Source organism: Eptesicus fuscus, chromosome 1, assembly GCF_027574615.1.
Source record: "Eptesicus fuscus isolate TK198812 chromosome 1, DD_ASM_mEF_20220401, whole genome shotgun sequence".
In the NCBI taxonomy this organism is placed as follows: domain Eukaryota; kingdom Metazoa; phylum Chordata; class Mammalia; order Chiroptera; family Vespertilionidae; genus Eptesicus; species Eptesicus fuscus.
Window position 1 is genome coordinate 16,884,149 of NC_072473.1, and position 16,755 is coordinate 16,900,903.

Here is a 16,755-nt window from a genome sequence, read left to right on the forward strand (position 1 = left end):
TTTAAAAATCATAAGGTAAATCCTGGCAATTTGCTTCCCCATATATCATTGTTGTTCAATTTCCTCTTCTCCCTGGAAAATTTCTTAGCCAAAAATTTAGGATAAAGTATCATTTTAGAGCACACTGATTAACACCTTAGGTATACCATTTCTTATCATATATAGCTCAGCTCAGTGTCTTATATGAAGCACCCAGTCAATTAATCTATCCAATAGGTATTCATTGTATATCAACCAAGCTCTTATTTCCTCTAGAAATATTTTAAAAAGCAATTCCCTTCTCACTATCCTCACTTCTAGTATAACTGACATTCTTTCCAAAGTTTTCTGGCCCCTGCATTTCACTATGTATTATGAATATGTAACTGAAGTATATAAAATACATTCCCTTTAGAATATTTAGTACTACTTCTTAAGTCCTAGTAAATTGCATTTTAATTTAAATATGAACATTATCATTTTATCACTTTAAATATTTCTAAATATACTTAAAGTATGCTTCATTCAAATTACATAATGGTGAAATATGTTATACTCATACATCATGAATAAAAAAATTTAATACAAAGACATTTAAATATTTTACTTAGTTAATCTAGCTAGAACTACATGAGCTTGGTGTTTCCATTAAGTGAAAATAATTTGAAGAAAAATAAAATGTCAATCAACAGGGTTGTTTGAGCTACATGATTCCAGAAAACTGATTGAGCTGATTTTATTCTTTGAATTGACAGTATGGAGATTTTAATATTGACTAAAACTAGCAGATGTTTTGGCATAATGCAGGGACAATTAAATCCTGAACAGATGAAGTTCCTATCTTATTTTAAAAGACATGTTAAAAGGATTTGACAAATTCATTTGGAAATAAATTATAATATTTAATGACTATCACTCTTTGGGAAGCTTTCTTAGATGTATTCTAAGTCCTGTACTCTTTACTTGAAAATCTGATTTTTTTATTATGTTGTTTCTAATGAAATTTGAGACTATGCATTCTAGCCCTAATGTAACACCCTTTTGCATGCCATTTCTCATATACCATTACAGCCTTTAGGTACTCAAGATGAATATTATGCTCCTATATTGATTTATCTGTTTATTTAACACCAGAGGCCCAGTGCACGAAATTCGTGTGGGGTATGTGTGTCCCTCAGCTCAGCCTGCACCCTCTCCAATCTTGGACATCCCTCTCACAATCCAGGACTGTTGCCTCCCATTTACTCGCCTGCCTGCCTGCCTGATTGCCCCTAACCACTTCTGCCTGCCAGCCTGATCACCCCCTAACCACCCCCTGCCAGGCTGATTGACACCTAACTGCTCCCCTGCAGGCCAGATTGCCCCAAACCACCCTCTCCTGCCAGCCTGGTCACCCCTAAATGCCCTCCCCTGCCGGCCTGGTTGCCCCCAACTGCCCTCCCTTACTGGCCTGGTAACCCCTAACTACCCTCCCTGGCTTTCCTGGTCCCCCCAACTGCCCTCCCCTGCTGGCATGATTGCCCACAACTGCCCTCCCCTGCCGGCCATCTTGTGGTGGCCATCTTGTGTCCACATGGGGGCAGCTATCTTTGACCACATGGGGACGGCCATTTTGTGTTGGAGTGATGGTCAATTTGCATATTACCTCTTTATTAAATAGGATACTAGGGGCCCGATGCATGAAGATTTGTGCAAGAATAGGCCTTACTTCCTCTGGCTCCTGGCACCACCTTTGCTCCGGCCCAGAGTGCCTTTCTGCCTTTGCTCCACCTGGAGCCGCCTTTCCACCTTCCCACGCTGCCCAGAGGCCAGGAGCACCTGGGGATATGCAGAATGCCTGTGTCCCGCCCCCGGCTGCTCAGCGCCTGTGTATGCAAATTAACCTGCCATCTTTGTTGGATTAATTTGCATACTCACTCCTGATTGGCTGGTGGGTGTTATGAAGGAACAGTCATTTTGCATCTTTCTCTTTTATCAGTGTAGATACTTAACATCTATTTATGACACTGTACTAGATGCTTTAGAAAATACATACATGCATTTATCATGTTTAATATCATAGAAAAGGTAACCCATACCCATTTATACCTGAATTAATGAATAAAAATCTCCTTTGTTAATGTTTTTCATATTTGTTACTACTTGTTTAATATCCATTTTCTCTGTTGGGCTATAGACTCTATGAATTCAATGACTAAATCAAGTGTTTGTAGCAAAAAATAGTTACTGAATAAGTAGTCCTTGAATGAAGAAAATAGTCCTTGAATGCACAAATGGTTTGATAAATCAACTTGGTATAAACTGTATTGATATTATATTTGACAATCTTAATTATCTTGAATTGTGGTTCATATTTTGGATAAATGACATTTAAAGAACATTTTCTACATTTATTTTTATAATTAAGTCTTGAAAAGAAATAAAATACCAACTTCAGGTTGAGAATAAGCAGTGAATTAGTGGTATGAGTTGATTCTTGGTTTGTCACCTTACTAAAAATACAATTATATTTTAGTTTGAGGAACAGTTAATTCAAAATACTCATTTGACAATGGCTAGTTTGGGAACATTAGTAGCTTCACAGTGAGTTGTCCTATTTGGACCATTACTTTGATTCATATAGCTATTTTCTGATCATATATTTAAATATAAAATTTTATAAAAACATACCAAATAAAGAAATAAAATAGAAATTTGATTTGCCTTGGATGAATTTTTAACAATTTATATCTTAAATTTAGAAATAAACTAGCAATTTTATATAAAATCAATACTGATATACTTTTATTGGAATTCTTACACATATTTATAGAATTTACCTAGGAATTCTATTTCAAAAGCTATTTATTCCAGAGAAGAAATAATATCCTGACCTGAGCTAATTATTTGGTCACCCTATAATTTATCTTTTTTTTTTTTAAAATATTTATTGATTTTTTACAGAGAGGAAGAGAGAGGGATAGAGAGCTAGAAACCGATGAGAGAGAAACATCGATCAGTGCCTCCTGCACACCCCCCACCGGGGATGTGCCGCAACCAAGGTACATCCCTTGACCGGAATCGAACCTGGGACCCTGAGCCGCAGGCCGACGCTCTATCCACTGAGCCAAACCGGTTTCGGCGGTCACCCTATAATTTATATTGGGTGGATCAAAGGATAACACTAATCATATATAATATTAAAGAAAAATATAGCATTCTTTAAACTAAAACATTGGTTAAACTACCCCGAAAATTCATAAATATTTTAAAGCAGTTGAAAAGCAAACTGAAAGTTTACCTTTAGTTCAACATTTATCTAACACTATAGATTTGGTTCACTGGTGATTGATGGATAAGACATAGATGGATAAGAAAGAATATCTATTCTCAAATAACTTTTAATCCCATAGCAAAATCAATGTGATTATTATAAAATGAAGAAGGTGGCATATCTCCTAGAAAATAAAATAGGACATTAAGGGAATTCCAAAGAAGATATATGATTTTCAATTAGTTCTTTTGGAGGAAGAGGTATCCAAAATGAGTCAAACAATCATATTAAGAATTTTTATATTGTATTTAATTTATTTGGGTTATAATGGTTAATAAAATTATATAAGTTTCAAGTGTACAATTCTATAATACATCATCCATATATTGTACTGTGTGTTCACTATCCAAAGTGAACCCAGTAGGTTCCTTCTGTCACCATTTATTCCCCCTTACCTTCTTTTACCTGTTCCTACCCCTCTTTCTTTCTGGTAATCACCATACTGTTGTCTGTGTCTATGAGGGTTTTGTTGTTTGTTTAATTCCTTTACCTATTTCACCCAGCTCCCCAACCTCCCACCCCTCTGAAAACTGTCAGTCTGTTCTCTGAATCTATAAGTCTATTTCTATTTTGTTTGTTTATTTACTTTGTTCATTAGATTTCAATTTTTAAAATAGTGGCTCAGTTTCCTTTCAACCTTTTTGGGGAACTAAGGCCTAGCTTGATGATGGGGAGACATGGCATATGAATAAAATTCTCTTTTGAAGTGTTTTTCTGGGTTCCATTTTAACTATGTTAATATGGTAAAATGAAAATAGAGGCTCATGTGTGATTTCAGTAACACAAAGCAGAGTGCATATTAAAAGGTTGAGTTCAGCCTAGCCTGATTGGCTAAGTGGTTAGAGTGTTAGCCCGAGAACTGAAAGGTTTTTGGTTCAATTCTGATCAAGGGCACATGCCTCAGTTGTCTCTCTCACATCAATGTTCCTCTCTCTGTGTCGCTCCCTCTCTCTTACACTCTTGAGTTTAGACTTTGTATCATTTTTTGTTACCCCTAGCCCAGTTTTCTTGAAGGGGAGACATTGAATTTCAATTCTGATTGTTTAAAACTCATTCATAATATCTTTAACATACTCAGAACACCCAAATATAAAGGGTGGCATTAAAGTGAGATATCAGAGGAAAAGCAGCATGTACCAATTCCACATCAATTTATGACTAGATTTCAATTAAGGAACTATAAAAATTAAAAATGTACTTCTCCTTCTAAAGGCAAGATTATTTCCCACACTAGCTGAAAACTTTATTTTTTCCTGATTATATTGAGGAATATATGACAAATATAATTGCATATATTAAAGTGTACAACATGACGATTTGATATCCATATACATTGTGGAATGACTACCAAGATTAAGATAATTAACACATCCATTACCTCACATAGTTACCCTTTTTTTGTGGTGAAAACACTTAATATATACCCTCAGAAACTTTCAAGTATATAATCTCATATTATTAGCTACTAGAGGCCCAGTGCACAAAATTCATGCATGAGAGGAGGGGGGTCCCTCAGCTTGGCCTGCACCCTCTCCAATCTGGGACCCCTGGGGGATGTCTGACTGCTAGTTTAGAGGGATCGGGCCTAAACTGGCAGTCAGATATCCTCTTTCAATCCAAGACCACTGGCTCCTAACTGCTCACCTGCCTGCCTGCCTGATCGCCCCTAACCCCTCTGCCTGCCTGCCTGATCGCCCCTAACCACTTCTTCCTGCCTGCCTGATCACCCCTAACTGCTCCCCTATTGGCCTGATTGGCTCTAACTGCTTCTGCCTTGGCCACTGCTCCCGGGACCCAGGCTTCCTTCCTCCAACTGGCCACAGGCACCCGGAACCTGGGCTTCCCTCCCTCTGGCCAGCCACAGGTGCCTGGGACTGTGGGTGGCTTCTCCCAGGCCCAGCTTTTTCAGGAAGGACATCTGGAAGGTTGTCCAGAAGACGTCTGGTCTAATTAGCATATTATACTTTTATTAGCATACTAGTAGATAGTCATCAAGCTATGTATTAGACCACAGAACTTCTTATAACTGAAAGTTTTTATGTTTTGACCTACATCTCCCCACATCTCCTCTCCCCAGTCCCTGACAACCACCATTATATTTTCTGTTTTTATAAAATCTGATTTAAATTAAAAAAAAAGATTCCACATATAAGTGATGCCACGCAGGATTTGTTTTCCCTTGTCTGACTTATTTCACTTATCATAATGCCCTCCAGTTTCATCTATGTTGTCACAAATGTCAGGATTTATTTTTTGTTATGGCTGAGTAATCTTCCATTGTATATAAAATTGTCTTTATCCATAGTTGAAGAGTTGAAATACACTTAGGTTGTTTCTATATCTTATCAAGTATGAATAATACTGCAATGAACATGGGAGTACAGAGAACACACAATGGGGAAATGATAGACTCTTCAATACATGGTTTTGGAAAAACTGGATAACTACATGCAAAAGAATGAAACAGAAACCCAATCTTATATCATTCATAATAATTAAGTAAAAGTAATTAATGACTTAAATATGAGACAAGAAACTGTAAACTCCTAGAAGAAAGCATAGGAAAAAAGTTGCTTGATATTGGTCTTGACCATGATATCTTGGATAAGACAACAAAAGTAGAGGCAACAAAAGCTAAAATAAACAAGTAGGACTACACCAAACTAAAGTGCTTCTGTAAAGCAAAAGCAATCAATAAATTGAAAAAGCAACCTACAGAATGGGAGAAAATATTGCAACCCAGTATCTGATAAGGAGTTATATCATATATATATATACTCATCAGTAACAAAAAGCAAGTAATCCAGTTAAAAATGGGCAAAGGACTACAATACACCTTTTTTTTTAAACAGGCATATATCAGCTAATAGGTACATGGAAAAGTGTTCAACATCACTAATCATTAGGGAAATGCAAACCAAAACCACAGTGAGATATTACCTCACACCTGTTAAATGGCTATTACCAAAATGACAAAAGAAATAGCAAATGTTGGCCAGGATGTAGAGAAAAGAAAACCCTTATACACCTTTGATGAGAATGTAAATTGGTATAGCCATTGTGGAAAACAATATGGCCATTTCTAAAAAAATTAAAAATAGAATTAGAATTACTATATGACCTAGCAATCCCACTCCTGAGTAAATGTCCAAAGGAAATGAAATCTGTATCTTGAAGATATATCTGCATTTCATGTTCAGGATAACTTCCTTTTTAAAGAAGGTCTGACTCAATTTGATTATCTCAGTCAATTTTGCTGTACCTTTTTCACAGTGCAATAAAAAACAACTCAGCAAGGATGGGTTAACTCTAAAGAAAATCATTTATAAATGCACCTGCTTGCAAATTTGTGTTGTGCAACAGTTGCCTACTCAGATGGGTTGGGTTTTAGCAGAACAGATGACCTAGGTCTAAGAGATAAAGGTGTCAAAGGAAGAATTAAAATATACAAGTCACTAGGGGGAAAAAGCTTGATTGAGGTGTACACTAAGAGAGAAAAAGGCGGTCAAATAATTCAAGTGTTGAGAACAAGGACAGTTCATCCATCTGTTCAGCATGGCATATGGAGAAGCATCTTCACCTTAAAAATGGAAATGTTAATTGAAATCTGACTTGGAAGATTCTTACTTAAAATCATAACTAAAATCTGAAGTAGGTGTTCAAATTGAAGGTATGATGCGGACCAGTAACCTCAGTGAATAGTAAATCTAGCAGAATGTTACACCTTTTTGACTGGGTGTTGTGGTTATTGTAAGTTTTAGGTGATTTTTATACTGTTGGAACATGTATTTCTCTTTATTCTGAAGAATCTCAACTAAGAATTAGGTCATTTATTACCTAAACCACCATGGTGTTTCTGGGGCCTCTAATGAAAAGAATTCACATTTCTCACTTCGTGTGCTAGACATAAAAGAAAAAAAAAAACAGTCCAAGAAGCCAGCTTCCATGTTGTTGGTATATAAGAAGAAACTATCTACATGGAGGTAGTTTAGGACCTGGGAAGCAAAAATCCAGATCAAGATCTCCAAGAAGTTAAGAAGGAAATGAAATTTCACTTTAGTTTGAATTGGAACTGCCAGAGGAAGCTCTAATTGACATAATTCTTGCAGCAGTAGAATGAGAGCCAGACTGAAGAGAATACACTGTTCTCTGTTCAATAAAGAATTCACTATTTGTATGGAAAAATGTAATTACTTGAGACTAGTCACTTCATATTTTTTAATATTATTATCTTAAGTGGTTAAACCCTTACAGGCCTTATGGTTAAAAGATAATAAATGAGTTATCTTAGAAAGGTTTGCTTTATTTTAATAAAATTAAACATAAGGAAAGGAATTGTAATCACAATAACAGTAAACTCAGTATATACCATATGTAGAGCTTTATCTTGCTTGGGATAGCTCCAAGAGGATGATATAAACAGTACCCTTTGTCTGAGATTACAAGAATATAAACATTATTCAACCTTCTCTTTCTTATCATGCTAAGAAGAACAATTTTAGTACAGCATTTAACATTTTTCAAGTACTCAGGGCCATAATATTATTTATATTTTTACAAAGTTTTATTTCAAATACAATATTACCTTATAATTTCATAATGACATTTGGTCCCTGTTTATAGCCTCTAATTACTGATGGTTCAGTGCACTGGTGCTTCTTGTCTAGGTTATTAAATGGATGTGAAATAGGACAAATTAGGCCTGGGGAGGGGGAGGGAGTAGAGTGGAGGGGGTTAATGGGGGAACAAAAGGGGATATTTGTAGTTCTTTCAACAATAAAGATAACGTTAAAAATAAAAATCTATATTTTGTAAAGTGAAATATTTTAAACTTGTATCTTTTAATCCTACATTATACTTCCCAGTATTTAGTAAAAGGCTTATAGATTCTTTTAGAATGTAAATATCTTTCTAATCAATTTTTAAATATTTTGTATCAATATTAAAAATAAAAAAATAAAGAGATTATTGTAAAATTATTTAGAAAGTCTACATAATCTCTCCCTACCCCATGTTTGACTCCTGATATAACCTTTTCTTGAACTAATTTCTAAAATTATATGCTTAAAATTCCATGTCTTGATTAACTTTAGAAAAAATCTACCCATTCATCAATAGAAAATTTAGTTTTAACTCATTCCATTGCCAACACTCAACTGTATCCAAATAGCTGATGGCCATAAGTAGTTCTTGTGCTGGGAAACTTTATAATGTTAAGTAATATCTTTATATTTCAATTTCTTGTGATATAAAATTTGCTGAAGTATTTTTACTCTCTTCTGTGTAGCATGAGGATATCAGTGTCTCCATAAATTCTCCACATTCTTTTCTTCTCTCATCTTCCACCATCTGTCACCTACAGATTTACTTTTACATTTCTCAAGGTTGTTAAAGCTTACATTTTCTTCTTCAACCATAATCACAATTTTCTTGCTTTGCCTGTAAATATACACAACTTAAAAATAAATTTACTAAAAATGAAATACAATGCAAATACTATGACTGTATAAGTAGAGTTTGTTTACCAATAAAGCAGTATGCAAAGATCACAATACTAGCTTTGAATACAAAGAGTAATATGCAAATTGACCCAAACTCTGCTACACCCACAAGCCATGCCCACAAGACATGCCCACCAGCCAATCAGAGTGAGTATGCAAATTAACCCAATCAAGATGGTTACAGCCACAGAGAAAGTAGGAGGGAGGCTTGGATTTCCAAGGTGATAGAAGAAGCCAAGCTTTCCCCTGCCCTGGCAGGCCTAAGCATCCACTCAAGGCTACAATGTTTCAATTATAGAAGGTAAACAAATCCAAACAGAAATGGCTGCTGGCCACGGAGCAAGCAGGAGTCTTGGCTCCGCTCCAGAATACAAAGTTTCAATTGTAGAAGGTAAATGAATTCCAGATACCAGGGCCTCCGCTTGGGTCTCCAGGGGGCATGGCTGGCCTGCAAACCACCACAGGCCCCTCGCTCAGGCCTCCCCATGCCCCAAGGGAACCCCCACCCTGATCTGGGACACCAGGGCAAACAAGCTGGCCCCCACCTGTGCACCAGGCCTCTATCCTATCTAATAAAACAGTAATATGCAGATTGACCATCACTCCAACACACAATATAGCTACCCCCATATGGTCAAAAATTCTGCCCCCATGTGGACACAAGATGGCCACCACAAGATGGCCAGCAGGGGAGGGCAGTCAGGAGGCACCAGGCCTGCAAGGGAGGGCAGTTGGAGGCAATCAAGCCTGCAGGGGAGGGCAGTTAGGGGTGACCAGGCCGGCAGAGTAGGGAAGTTGGGGGCAAACAGGCTGGGAGGGGAGCAGTTAGACATCAATCAGGCTGGCATGGGAGTGGTTAGGGGGTGATCAGGCTGACAGGCAGGCGAGCAGTTGGGAGCCAGCAGTCCTGATTGTGAGAGGGGTGTCTGACTGCTGGTTGTCCCTGGGATTGGGTCTAAACAGGCGGTCAGACATCCCTTGAGTAGTCCCAGATTGGTGAGGGTGTAGGCTGGGCTGAGGAACACCCCCGCCCCTGTGCACAAATTTTGTGCACCAGGCCTCTAGTTAAAGAAGAAAGTACATTGAGAATGGTAGGAGGGGCAAAGGCATGGTATGGGCTGGTCCAACACCCAAATGTGGTGTGTTTTTAATCAGGAAGTATGTCTCTGCTGCAGAGGCCTCTCATGATGAGCAAAGGGTCCCAGCCCCACACCAGACCCCTATCCCAGGGTTCCAGAGCTGGGAAGAGAAGCCCCCATAACTTCAGGCTGTAAAAACCAGAAGAGATTGTGGCTGGGTGACATGGAGGCTGCTGGAGACCCAGACAGTTGCTCTTATAGGGCCAATGCACAAACTTACATGCCCCACTCCCTCTGAGCTCCAGGACTGGGGCAGTGGCTTGGGGGAATCTGGGACATATGGGGAGGAACTGGATTATCTGGCATCTGAGCAAGAATTTGGGGAAGGTTTGCTCCCAGACAGGGGTGCTCACAGGGGTTATGTTCCTATTTTGAGACCTCTCCTGTCACAGAGCTGACAGGCAGCCTCATCTGAGTATCCATCAGCCTGGCTCACACTGATCACTCTGTCCTGGTGATTCCCTGAGACCCTGCCCCATCTAATTTGTAGCTCCACCCAAGCTGTTTGCAGTGGCTTTTCTATATGAATGGACTGTCCTGGCTCAGGCTTCAGACTTTCCTAAAATCTCTCAAACAAGCAGCAGCTGGCAGCAGCAAGACCCAGCACTAGCAGCAGCCTATCTTACTTCACAGCTTGACCTCTCCTGGGCACTTACAAGTCCAACACAAGTAGCAGCCATCTTCAGATCTCTCTGTAGCTCATGCAAGGTGGCCCCAAGCAGTGGCTGACTTTGCACTTCCCTGGAGGCGCCAGAGCTAGTGACCCAGTGGACAGCTTCAGACCATACCAGATTACAACTCTACACATCCACAATGAACACACTCAAGGGACAGATTCGGTGAGCACCAAAGCCCCACTGAAGCAAGTCCTGCTCCATAGGAGTGTCTCCTGCACAGAAGCTCTTCCACTATAGTCGCGTCTGTTCTTCACAGCCAATTAGCCTGGAGGTCAACTCTTCCCAGTGATGCCAATAGCAATCAAGGCTCAACCACAATATGACTGTGCACACAGCCTACACAGGGCCATGCCTAGAGTACCCAGCTCAGATGACTGGAGAGGCTGAGCCACTGGGCCCTACAGGACACCTACTACATAAGGCCACTCTACCAATGCCAGGAGACATAGCAGCTCTACCTAATACATAGAAACAAACACAGGTAAGAAGCCAAAATTCAGAGACAAAGAAACATATCACAAATGAAAGAACAGAATAAATCTCCAGGGAAAGAAAACACTAAATGAAATGGAAGCAAACAAACTATTAGATACTGAGTTCAAAACAATGGTTATAAGGTTGCTTAAGGATCTTAATGAGAGCTTCAAAGGACTTGGTGAGACTTTCAAGGGTCTTAGTGAAAATTTCAGGGGGGATAAGGGAAAAACCAATAAGAGTGTGAGAATCTGACACACCATGTGTGAAATGAATTAAGTCCATGGCATTCATAAGGGAGCATTGAAATGTGGGCTTGCTCTGAGGACACTTCTAAAGCACTAGCAAAAACAAGGCTGGAAAAAAGTCAAAAGCACTACCTGTGGGTAAATATCCCAAACAGGAATGTTGAGCTGGTGTTAGCTGGTCTGGAGGTAAAAGCCATGGTGGTACAGATAATCTTGGACTCTCACCAAAGGGAAATGGAGCCCTAGGACCCAGGTCCTAATGACAGCAGCAGCTTTGAACCAAAACCTTTCTGTAGACTGTTGCAGCTGCTATATTTCAGATGTGTCCAAGAAGCTAGGGAGGACAAGTCCACTCCACCCCCCACTGTCCTCAAAGTGGGGATCCAGCAAATGGGGGAATCACATGTTTAGTGCCCATTTCTTCATTTGGTCCCTATTTTGGCTGCATACCAGCATGAGAAAGGCTTTTCTCATTACAGTATTGTGTTTAAATTTTGTGTGGGGAAATAGAACACTGTTTTTCTTTTATACATTCCGGAATTTGTGTTATATACTTAGAAAGGCTTTTCCCAGGATGGGGAAAATGCACCTCTTATTGTTCCTTTTAATATTTTATTGTTTCCTTTTTTTACATTTATATATTTTTATTTCTTTGGAGTTTATTCTGGTATACAGTAAAATATACATTTCTAACTATTTAAAAATGTTATTTTCTTGCTGTTTTAAACAGACAGCCTCAGAGGATGAGAACATCTTATGTGTATATAAGTTTATTTTTTATATACATACTAGAGGCCTGGTGCATGAAATTTGTGCATGGGGGGATCTCTCAGCCTAGCCTGCACCCTCTCACAATCCGGGACTGCTGGCTCCTAACCACTCGCCTGCCTAACTGCCTGATTGCCCCTAACCACTTTTGCCTGCCAGCCTGATTGCCCCCTAACTGCTCCCCTGCTGGCCTGATTGACTCCTAACTGCTCCCCTGCAGGCCCGATCGCCCCCAACTGCCCTCCCCTACCAGCCCAATCATCCCCAACTGCCCTCCTCTGCCGGCCTAATCGGGCCCCCAACTGCCTTACCCTGCTGGCCTGATGGCCTCCAACTGCCCTCCCCTGTGGGCCTGGTCGCCCCTAACTGCCCTCCCCTGAAGTCCTGGTCACCCCCAACTGCCCTCCCCTTCAGGCCTCATTGCCCCCAACTGCCCTCCCCTGCTGGCCTGATCTCCCACGACTGCCCTCCCCTGCCGGCTATCTTGTGGTGGCCATCTTGTGATGATGTGAGGGCATCGTGCGAGGGTGCGAGGACCACCTAGGCTTTTATTAATATAGATGCAGTGATCTGGGTTTGTTTATTTATGAAACAGAGCTACCCTGTTTTTAGTTATTTAGCTTTTTCCTATCATTTAGGTCTAGAATATTATTTTAAAAAATTGTCTGGCCATTCTTAATTTGTTGCTGTGGTTGATGTTTTGTTTTTGTTGTTATTGTTTTGTTGTTATTTAACTGTACTTATGGGAGTCCCTGCAGGAAAGAGATGATACTAAAGTTTTGTGAATTGAGGAAGACTTTTATAAAAGAATTATGTACATAGATGCAGAAAAAGGTATAGAGGAGATAGTAACATTCTTTGTGACTATTAATATCTGGGTCCCATTATACTTAGTCTTAACAAGGTGAGGCGAAGGGACAAGAGTAGGAAGCTGTTATCACAACCCAGAAGAAGTTCCCACATGGTGAGAACTACTAATTGACAGTATGAAGTGCAATTGAGAGTTAGAGTACACAAAATTTTAAGTCAGAATACAAAGGGTCTATTGATACAGTCTGTATAGTTCAGCCTTCTAAGTACAGAGCAAGCTAGAGAAGGATGCACAGAAAATCTGGACGGGTATATGAAAGTTATTCTTCATAGTAAATTTATTTTGCTTCTTAATATGTGTTCATATCTTTCATCTAGGTGACACATTAGTGTTCACCAAAAAAGAGGCACCCTATCAACTACTTTATTATAGTGAAGGAAGGTCCATTCAATCATCCTATTGCTTGAAAACTAAAATATTAAATAGTTTTTATTAGATTTGATAAGAGGAATTGTATCTTTAGAGTTTCTACCAGTATAAAGTCTTCAGACATAGATAAAAAGCACATGCTAAACAGGTGAATAAGCATGTGATTGACATGGATAGGTATTAGTAATTGATGTCTGAAAAGGGCCACAGGACAGCCAGTGGTCAAATCGTAGTAGAGGAGAAGGTAGATAGCTAGATAAATAGATATCATTTTATAAATTATAAAATCATTGTATAAAGCAAATCAACAGAAAGTAAGAGATATTTTGAACAACTTTTTGCCATTATACTTAATAATTCAAGTAAAATGGATGAATTATTTGAAAAGCAAAGTTAACAAAACATAGAGGATTAAAACATCTGAATAGCACTATTGAATTATTTATTTAACTTGAATTCATTATAGTAAGCATGTCCATATAGAGAATTTCAGACCCAGGTAGCTAACAGAAAAATTTGAGCAGACATTTAAGAAAAGAAATATATTTCATAAATATAAGATAAAAGACAGATTCTAATTTCATTTAATGGGTCAAGATATCTGTTATACAAATAACTAAGATATAAAAAGAAACTTAGACTACTATTTATCATGATATAATTTCTTATTGAAGTTTTAGCAAAATAAATCATCAATATATAAAACAAGAAATTCATTATGACCTGTGAGGTTTATCCAAGAAATGCAAGGTTGGGCTAATATTTGGAATTCAATCAATATTAACTAAATGAAAGAGAAAAAGCTTTTTTTATTAATATAGTAAACTTCTTGTTTAAGTTCTTTGATTGAGTTCTTTGTCATTTGCAACTGAGTGACCCTTAGCTGACACAATATCTATAATATAGAAAAGTATCTTGCCTTGTGTGACAAGATGGACTAGATAATTTTTACATTCTTTTTCTTTGCAACTAGAAAAATATATATAATTATTGGATTATAACATAACCGGATCACAGCTCTACTGATTTAATAGATCATATGCAAAGTAAACCTGGTTGAAAATTGCCCTTTGCCCATTCTTTGGTCTAAAATGGTTTAAACAAAATATTAAAATACAACAAATCATTGCTTCTGAAAACCTGAGTTGTTTAGTATAGTGTGTCTCAGTCTTCAACATGGATACAAATCACATGAGAATGTTGTCAAAATGGAGATTTTTGAGCCAGTTAGCCAGAAGTGAGGCCTGATCATGTGCATTTTCTGGGGAGCTTCAAAGTGATGCCAGTATTGCTGAGTGTGAAGACTATGGTTTTTTAAATCTTGGTTGTTAAAAGTATGACAGATGTCCCCATTTCCCCCCTTAACCCCCTTCACCTCACTCCCGCCCCCTCCCCCAGGCCTGCACCACCTGTGTCCATGGGTTATGCATGTACTAGTATGCATATAAGTTCTTTGGTTGATCTCTTCCTTCCCACCCCCTTCCCTCTGAGATTTGTCAGTCTGTTCCATGCTTCCAAGTCTCTGGATCTATTTTATTCATTTGTTTTCTGTAGAAAAGATTTAGACATATAGTCTATTGGAAATAGTTTTATTTAAAAGAGAAAAAAAATGAGCTTTTAGTATTTTTCAAGAAAATGATTTCAAATATATGCTTATTTGATTTTTTCCTTACTTTTCTTTTACTTTCATCTATGGGAGACAACCATGAGTTTAAACATTGCTGAAATTTTTAAAAAAGGAAATCTTACATGCCAAATAACAGCTTGTTTCTGATTTGTATTTTTTATAATTCTGTTGGATCATTAGGGGAAAAATCAATTGCTTATCAGTATTAATTATCTTGATATTTATTGGGGAGGAAACTGTATCTTAAAATAATGAGGCCAAATGTTTCTTTAATTCAGAGGAAAGATGTCGGAATTTTTTTTCTTTAAAAGAAGAAAGCTTTGCTTTGATGAGCTGATGGTTACATTATGTTATTCTTTGCAGTCTCCTGTGACTACTGATTTACATCAAAGCTTTGCTGACAATTCAGCATTTTCAGTCTGTTCTTTGACTGAGTGGAAATGTCAGGTAGTTTAGTTTAGATTAGTTACTACAAGGCATAAGAGATGACTTTTATTTAGACTGAAAAGAACTGCAAATTAGTACTATCCCAGAACCTGTCTTGAATGTCATTTTCATTTGCAATCCACAAGCTTAAATCATAGGACACAATATTTGAAACCTTTAAAGGAAGAGCTTACAATTTATTTGGGACATTGGTATCTCCAAATGACTGGCTAATTACTTTGAACTTGCAGAGTGATTACTGCCCTTAGCAGGATTTACATATTCTTTTTAAAAATTAATAATAAGGTGTTTTGAAGACTCTTGGTTTATCTTTTCAATTGGTTAGGACATTTAAATGCTCCTTTAAAAAGGTTAGTCCTCTGGATGACAGGGAATATACAGTCTGATGTAATAAAGGATATGTTTACATAGCAATAACTCTCCATTTTAAATGTCGCTAACATACCAAATATACTTAAACATGTTTTAAAACACAAGGGAAGCAGCTCATATATTTTAAGATAAAATATAGATGTTTCAAAACTAAAAGCCAGTTTCACTAACACTATGGCACTATAAAGGATAACAATGCTGTCATGAAAAATCTTTGATACATTTAATACATAAAAATGAGTTTGCTATTAAGACTAAATTATCTCAACTTAGTATATTGAGGTAAAAACTTCAAATTTTTAACTAAATTATAATTTTAGGTAAATGCACATATCTCAAAATTATGCTTTTTAAAAATTTTTTTATTCATTTCAGAGAGAAGAGAAGAGGGAGAGAGAGATAGAAACATCAATAATAAGAGAGAATCATTGGCTGGCTGCCTCCTGTACACCCCCAACTGGGGATCAAACCTGCAACCCAGGCATGTGCTCTGAACATGAATTGAGCCAGGATCTCCTGATTTATAGGTCAACGTTCAACTACTGACTCACACTGTCGGTGCAGTGCTTTGATATTTTTTAGTATAATACTTTTTTATATGATGAAAAAGTGGGTTTTCATTTATTCTTAGCCAAAATATGAATTTGCAGGGATCCCATCAATGACATTTTATTATATTCTAAGTATTTGAAGTAAATTGCATAGAAGGTACAAATTAGTGGAAAAAAATAGAAAATTTAGAAGAAAATATAAATTACCCCCTATTACTACCCAGAAATAACTTCTGTTAACATTTTGACATACTTGCCTCTAGCACTTTAGTGTTAATATGCATTCACAAAATTGGTGTCATATTTCAAATATTCATGAAGAAATTGCATGCAAGCCCAGAGTTTATTTCAAAGTTAGTTTCCTACTGGAATTAGTTTGCTAAGGCTTCAATCACAAAGAACCATAGACTCTGTGGCTT